Source organism: Neoarius graeffei, chromosome 15, assembly GCF_027579695.1.
Source record: "Neoarius graeffei isolate fNeoGra1 chromosome 15, fNeoGra1.pri, whole genome shotgun sequence".
In the NCBI taxonomy this organism is placed as follows: domain Eukaryota; kingdom Metazoa; phylum Chordata; class Actinopteri; order Siluriformes; family Ariidae; genus Neoarius; species Neoarius graeffei.
The window spans coordinates 59,148,811-59,155,295 of NC_083583.1; the positions used below are offsets into that span (position 1 = coordinate 59,148,811).

At 41.9% G+C, this 6,485-nt stretch overlaps 1 long non-coding RNA gene across 1 annotated transcript; it reads right to left on the reverse strand.

Moving 5' to 3' along the window:
- Nucleotides 1-3,052: 3,052 nt before the first annotated feature.
- Nucleotides 3,053-3,546, reverse strand: LOC132898936 (uncharacterized). The gene is made up of 3 exons (XR_009656604.1): nt 3,449-3,546; nt 3,194-3,272; nt 3,053-3,101 (listed from the first exon to the last, which is right to left on the reverse strand). It is a non-coding gene; the product is annotated as an uncharacterized LOC132898936 (long non-coding RNA).
- Between the last annotated feature and the right edge of the window lie 2,939 nt (nt 3,547-6,485).

Below are 6,485 nucleotides of genomic sequence, written 5' to 3' on the forward strand. Positions count from 1 at the left end.
GCTTTAAAGGTCAATAGTAGTATTTTATAATCAATACGAAACTTGATTGGAAGCCAATGTGGTGTGGATAAGACAGGGGTGATGTGGTCATATTTTCTAGTTCTAGTAAGGACTCTTGCTGCTGCATTTTGAACTAACTGGAGTTTGTTTATGCACTTATTGGAACATCCAGACAGTAAGGCATTACAGTAATCCAACCTGGAGGTAACGAAAGCATGAACTAGTTTTTCCGCGTCATGTAATGACATTAAATTTCTTATCTTAGCAATATTTCTGAGATGAAAGAAAGCTATCTGGGTAATGTTATCAATGTAAGTTTCGAATGAAAGACTGGGGTCAATAATCACTCCAAGGCAGTGGCGGAACAACTGCATGCATCAAATCATTTTGGATGTCATTTTCAGAGCACCGTAACACCTTGTGGGAATGTGCGCAGATTTTTAAAATATTTTTTTCTTTATTCTCCATGTGGGAAATATTTCATCAAATAATGTCAAAGGGGGAGACCCCAAGGCCCGGGGCAATGGCTCCGCCCACCCCCTTTAGCTCCGCCCATGCTCCGAGGTCTTTTACTGCTGCATGTAAAGAAACAGAAAGGCCATCCAGAGTTTCTGTGTAATCAGAAAACTTACTTCTAGTTGCACGTGGTCCTAGTACAAGTACTTCTGTCTTGTCAGAGTTAAGCAGAAGGAAATTAATAAGCGTCCAGTGTCTAATGTCCTTTACACATTCCTCAATTCTATTAATCTGGTGTCTCTCATCAGGTTTTGCAGGAACATGCAGCTGTGTGTCATCAGCACAACAGTGGAAACTAATACAATGTTTATGAATATCACCCAGAGGTAACATATATAAAGAAAAAAGCAGTGGACCCAAGACAGAACCTTGTGGAACACCAACCTTACCTCAGTATGTCTAGAAGAATCACCATTTACATCAACATACTGATAGCAATCAGTTAAATAAGACCTGAGCCAGGAGAGGGCCGTTCCCTTAACTCCCACAACATTTTCTAGTCTATCCAGAAGAATGGAATGATCAATGGTATCAAATGCTGCACTAAGGTCAAGCAACACAAGCAGCGAGACACAGCCCTGATCAGACACCAACAGTAGGTCATTTACTACTTTAACCAGAGCTGTCTCTGTGCTATGATGAGGTCTAAATCCTGACTGATACATTTCATGGATGTTATTCCTATGTAATATGAGCATAACTGCTGTGCCACAGCTTTTTCAAGGCTCTTGGAGATAAAGGGGAGGTTTGACATTGGCCGATAATTGGGCAGCTGACAGGGACCAAGGTCAGGTTTTTTAATCAGGGGTTTGATAACTGCTAGTTTAAAGGATTTGGGTACATAGCCAATCCTAAGAGAAGAATGGATTATTTTTAGAAGCGATTTAATTACTTCAGGTATTATCTGTTTGAATAGACGTGTAGGTAAGGGATCTAGTACACAAGTTGAGGCTTTTGATGCCGAGATTAATGAAAGTAATTCAGTTTCTCTAAGGGGAGTAAAACATTCTAATTGCTGATCTGATACAGTTATATTGTTAACTACAGGGTCACTTACATTGCCTGACCTTAAATTAGTAGTTTGAATTTTTTGTTGGATATTCTCAATTTTGTCATTAAAAAAATTCATGAAGTCGTTGCTACTACATACTACAGGTGTGCATGTGTCTATAACGTGCATGTGTCTACAACGGAACGTTGACTCTAAGCATTCAGTTGTCTGATCAAGTTCTGCAGGGGCTGACAGTGACCCAATCAAAGTTGATAACTCTGGAAGATCATTTATAAAGCTCTGTGCAGTAGTTGACGTGAATGTAGATTTAATACAGTAGCATGGTGAGGTGCATATATTATTACTCAGTCATATTTTGAATGAGATGAGATAATGATCTGAGAACTTCAGACTGTGGAAGTGTGACTATATTTTCTACGTTTAACCCGAATGTGAGTATTAGATCGAGGGTGTGACCACCATTATGGGTCGGTCCTATGACATTCTGATTAATCCCTACTGAATCTTAAATGGACACAAATGCTGTTTTCAAAGGGTCTTCTGGGTTATCGAAGTGAATATTAAAATCTCTGACAACTAAAGCTTTGTCGAAGGAAATAACCAGATCTGAGATAAAATCTGCAAATTCAGAAAGAAACTCAGAATATGTCCCCGGGGCCTGTAAATAATAAGTAACGGAATTAACTGGGTAGACCTATTTTTCAGGGCGGCACGGTGGTGTAGTGGTTAGCACTGTTGCCTCACAGCAAGAAGGTCCAGGTTTGAGTCCTGTGGCTGATGAGAGCCTTTCTGTGCGGAGTTTGCATGTTGTCCGCGTGGGTTTCCTCCGGGTGCTCCGGTTTCCCCCACAGTCCAAAGACATGCAGGTTAGGTTAACTGGTGACTCTAAATTGACCGTGAGTGTGAGTGGTTGTCTATGTGTCAGCTAGGGATGTAATGATTCGAATCATGATTCGTGGTTGCTGATACGATTCAAGGACGATTTTGGTTCATTTAGAACGATACGATCCGAAATGATTCAGTGACTTGAAATCGATTCAGTTACTTTTTAGCCAAAAATGAAACCAGTGTGACTGAAATAAATACCTGGATACTGGACAGTGCAGGTGAAGTTTTCTAGATTCCTGTTGTTTCTTGGAAGGGAATCAGGTATAATTATGGATATAAACAAACAAGCAAACAACAATTAGTGGCAAATGCATTGACATTTTATTTGAATTACGTGTAACCAACACTTTAGGTTGAAAAAATAATAATACTTCTAAAACTTCTGCTTTTTTTTTCCAACACAAAAGTATTACAATATTATCAAATATAAATGTGTGTGTGTGTGTATATATATATATATATATATATATATATATATATATATATATATATATATATATATATATAAATAAAGTGCAACCATTTTTTTAGGTTGAATTAATAACAGTAGGTTTACCTGTTGTTTTTTTTAACATAGAAATAATAAATACAATTTTAAAATAAAACAAAGTGCAACCAACATTTTTTTTAACATAGAACAGTGCATCTAAGGCTTTCTTCTTACAAGGAGGTGACTCATTTGGAGCTACAATATAAGAAATGTATTTCAAAATATAGTCATGTTTCTCATTAATACAAAACAACAACAATCTTTTGTTGGTATCACATGAAACACACCTGTGGTCTCTTCATTGAATCCTGACAGCTTTGTGCTTGAGCCGCCCTCGTCTTCCTCCTGATTTCCCATTGCTTGCATCTATGGATGTAAGAATGTGTGAACTGTTAACATTTCTGCTCTGTAAGACTGCACACAGGAATTTAGAGGAAGCTAAAGAACAGATGAGATTTGAGAGAGGACAAATGAAAGGGGAGAAGAAAACAGACCAGAGGAAAGAGGAGGGGAGGAGAGACGAAAGAGGAGAGAAGAGTTACCTGGTGGGACACTTCTGCCTCAGTAACCAGTTTTGCGTAGGCCTGTTCTCGGTCCTCTTTTTCCAGGTAGGGCAGTTCTTTAAATCGTGGGTCCAACGCTGATGCTGTTTAAAGAACAAGAATATTTCATTCATTACATTATTAAATTAAGTTGACCTGACATTGCAAGTGATGACCACCTCCTCATACACAGAATATTCAGAAGATTAATCTCTAGTATGTTTTTTGGGAGCAGCTCCGTGTTTACTTGCGAACCGAGCACACGTGTACGGACTTTGGTTGTGAGAGGTTGTGTAAAATGTCTGAAAGCGATAGCGATTTTGAAGTAGAAACTCTCCAAATTGAATATCGAGAGGTGAAAACATATATGTATGAACCTCTGGCCATTGTGAAGCAATCGGTGAATGTGGCTCACTGGTTTGACTGTGTGGCCTCGGAATCGGACAGCGACTTGGCTGACTCTGATCGCAGTGACCCTGGACCTCAACAAGACTCGCGCCCAAATGATTTATCCTGGTAGTTATGATAAATTCTCCTTTTTTGGAAAAACCCAACCCTCTCGCTCCGCCTCTTCTTTTTCGGAAAAACCCAACCCTCTCGCTCCGCCTCTTCTCCTTTTTCGGAAAAAAGCCAACCCTCTCGCTCCGCCTCTTCTCCTTTTTCGAAAAAACCCAACCCTCTCGTTCCGCCTCTTCTTTTTCGGAAAAACCCAACCCTCTCGCTCCGCCTCTTCTCCTTTTTCGGAAAAACCCAACCCTCTCGCTCCGCCTCTTCTCCTTTTTCAGGAAAACCCAACCCTCTCGCTCTGCCTCTTCTCCTTTCTCGGAAAAAACCCAACCCTCTTGCTCCGCCTTTTCTCCTTTTTTGGAAAAAAGCCAACCCTCTCACTACCCCTCTTCTCCTGTCTCGGAAAAAAGTAAAAACTTCTTCCTGAACCGGTCTCATTGTTACAGTTCACTGCACAACAATAAGGCATGGGGGTTTTTCTTTGGAAACTCCTGAACGCGCGTCTGCACTCAAGCTGAACGGCAATGTAAGTAACCGGAATTGGACTCAGCTCAAGCAGTTTGTTTGGCTTGAATGACGTCACGCGCCGAGTGGTCATGAAAATAGCTGAACAGAAATTCAAAAATTGCCTCTGAGCTTTAAGCGTTCTTTTTCGCCAAGCCATGTCTCCTTCCTGACTGTGAGTGGCCTAGTGGGTAGTGTGTCCGCCTCTCTATTGGGAGCTTGTAAGTTGTGGTCGGGTCATACTGAAGGCTGGCATAAAAATGGTGTGTGCTGCACTACAGATGTGAGTGGGGAATCAACCCCCTTGCTGTAACCCATTTGGATTCCCTAAATGTCTTTTAAACTCAGTTCTCACACAACAGTGCCATTGTTTTTCATCATTTTTAACCCTTTTATATCTTTAATTCATTTTTTATTTTTTCTTGTCCGTAACATCTGGAATGTTGACATCTGGAATGTCTATGTGCTTAGTCTGCTTGTCTGTGTTTATTTTATTTTCATTTTTTGGAATGCCTGTGTGCTTATATGTGTTAATATTGCATGTTCTATGTGTATGTTTTCTATGTGTATTAAAACTTTATTTGCTGCCACCTTGGCCAGGACTCCCTGGAAGAAGAGATAATGTATCTCAATGGGACATTCCTGGTAAAATAAAGGATAAATAAATAAATAAATAAATAAATAGGTGAGAGGCCAAGGGCTACGGAGGTTGGCGCCGCCCTGTGAAGGGACCTTGACCCATATCTTTGTCCTGTATATGGTTGTGGTCACAACAGTGACCATGGCACGTTTCAATTTTTTAGAATTCCGTCCGTGATTCAGAAAGAGGGTGAGGAAACTCTGAGGCATAGTATGGAGAGGAGATGAGGGGATCAGGACACTGTCCATTGACCATTTGGTCCAAAAGTTAAAACATTCCGTACAAAGCCTTTTTCGTATGCACTATCAGTTATTTTATATTTCAGGTATATGGTGGTGTAGTGGTTAGCGCTGGCACCTCATAGCAAGAAGGTCTGGGTTTGAGCCCTGTGGCCGGTGAGGGCCTTTTGCCGCTTTTCCACTACCAACGCGGCTGAGTTGGGTTGGGCTGAGTCAAGCTGAGTGGGGCTGAGCCGTGCCGTGCTGAGTTGAGCTGAGCGGGGCTGTTGGAGTTGCATTTCGACTACAACCGCGCTGACCCGTGCGGGCTGGAAGTGGGTGGACACATTCGGTGGAGTTAGCGAAAGTGGGTGGGCGTCACGTGATGCCATTAGGCGGCGCAAACAGTGACATCAGTGATCTTTTAAGCGGTAGTCTCACGACCCGGATAGTAAACAATAAACATGGAGGACATGGAGTCGTTAGTGTTGCTGGTCTTGGTGCTGTGGCTTGTTGTCACCGACAACGCGGACAGATACTGGCAAGCGCGTATAAATGAGTCGAGGCGCATAAGGCTTCAGAAATTCTCGTAATTCGTAATTCTCCTTCTTCCGGGTTTACGGTGTTTACAGATCCCAGCGTGCTCGCGGGGCGTGTGTGGGCATGTGAGGACACTCCTCCTCACCAATCAGTGCACAGGGGAGTGTCTCCTCACGCCCCTAGCCCCACTCGGCTTGGTTTGGCTCGCTTCAGCCCCACTCCAAAACTGTGTGAGTTTTGGGTGCTAAGCAGGGCTGAAGTGAGCTGAGTCATGCTGCTCTAAGGTAGTCGAAACGCGAGCCGTGTCGGGCTGAAGTGAGCTGAAGCGAGCTGAAGTGAGCTGAAAAAGGGTAGTGGAAAAGGGCCATTTCTGTGTGGAGTTTGCTTGTTGTCTGTGTGGGTTTCCTCCGGGTGCTCTGGTTTCCCCCACACTCCAAAGACATGCAGGTTAGGTTAACTGTAGGTGCAGTTGGTAATTGAGTGATCAATCTCATTAAATCTGAAGGTTAATAATTAAATCATTTAAATTGAATCAGTCTCATTAATTAATACCATTAATTTTGGTGCTTAATAATAAATTACCAAACAGCTAAATTATGGTATGTTCCAAATTATTATGATCACTTAC